We start from the raw sequence: 1,460 nt of genomic DNA, 5'->3' as shown, positions 1-1,460 counted from the left end.
GGGGCCGCACTGTCCGTCAGGCTGTCATGCTGCGGTGGCTTTCGTGTTGCTGGAAGCTCGACCTCCTGTATCTTAAGTACCAGCGGGGCCATCCAGCACCGCAGACGAGCTTCAGTGGAGCATCCAGACCGAGACAGACTAGGACGAAAGGCCTGGTGAACCACTTCTGAAAATTAACCAAGGAAAATTCTATGAGTCACAACACAACAGAATATTGTCCAGCATGCTTGCTTTGGACACGACACGAGGAGGGATCAGTTTCTAGAGGACGGTGTGTGATGAGCGAGGGGGTCAGTGAGGGCAAGGAGACCCTTGGTGAGATGGGTTGGCATGGAAGCTTCAGCAATGGACTTGAACATGCTGGTGGCCGTCAGGGTGACACAGGACTCAGCAACACTTGTGTTTGCTGTACATGAAGCTTCTATGAATTGTAGTAAGGCCATAGTGGTTAGCAATTGGCAAGTGGGTGATGGTTTAAAGTTGCTAAGTATGCGCTCATTCGTTACACAGCAACAGAAAACAAATACACTTGCATTTTACAGATGAAGAACTGAGGCCCAGGGAGGTTGGGTTGCCCAAAGCCAGGAGCTCAAAGAGCTGGGATTGGAACCAGGGCATTGATGAATGCTCTGGATAACTGCTCTTAAAAATGATCAGTGATTCTCCACCTGGTATGTGCAGAGTGCATTTGTGTTTGGGGCACGCCTTGTGGGAGAGGTGGCTGCTCCCCATGCAGGGCTATGTGTTACCATCTTAATTGCTGTTGTTAGACCCCACTGAGCCAACTCCAACTCATAGCGAGTCTGTACAAACGCGTATAAACCTACTTACCATCCTCGTCTGTCTCACTGCTCCTCCTGAGCCCCTGGCTGCAGCCACTGCGCCAACCATTTCAGCCCATCTCTTTGAAGATCTTCCTTGGAAGGAGTGCAGCCAGAAGGTTCCCTAGAGGAATCCTTTGGGAGACTTCATCTCACGTGGTTTGAGTATGTGATGAGGAGGAGCTGCAGAGGGGCATCATGCTTGGAAAACAGAGGCTGAGTCACCGGGAGGAGGACAATCTCGGAGGACTCCTGAATGAAGCACACATGTTGGCGGGCCCTTCCCCACCAGGTCTGGCTGACTGGGCCAGCACGAGGGAGCAGGGCCTCTGAGCAGAGCTGCACCACGCCTGCTGTGAACGAAGCAGGCCTCCTCAGCTGCCCACAGAGCCATGCCGCAGTAAAGGCTGTGTCTGCTCCAGGCTGTCCCGTCCCTAGGCCGTGGTTCTCAAGTGAGCAGCCTTTGGGTGATGTGGGAGCTATTGAGAATTCTGATGCCCCGTCCACATTCCGGAGCTGTTCGCCCTGGATTGAACAGAGCAGGGCATGAATGCTTTTCCGATTCCCCAGCGCGTACAGTGTGCAGCCAAGTCTGAGCATCCCTGAGCGAGAGCTCATCCTGGGGGAGGATGGAGTGGG

This window comes from Elephantulus edwardii, unplaced genomic scaffold, assembly GCF_000299155.1.
Source record: "Elephantulus edwardii isolate Elephantulus edwardi_28Jun2011 unplaced genomic scaffold, EleEdw1.0 scaffold00080, whole genome shotgun sequence".
Lineage (NCBI taxonomy): Eukaryota > Metazoa > Chordata > Mammalia > Macroscelidea > Macroscelididae > Elephantulus > Elephantulus edwardii.
This window is presented reverse-complemented; position numbering follows the sequence as displayed.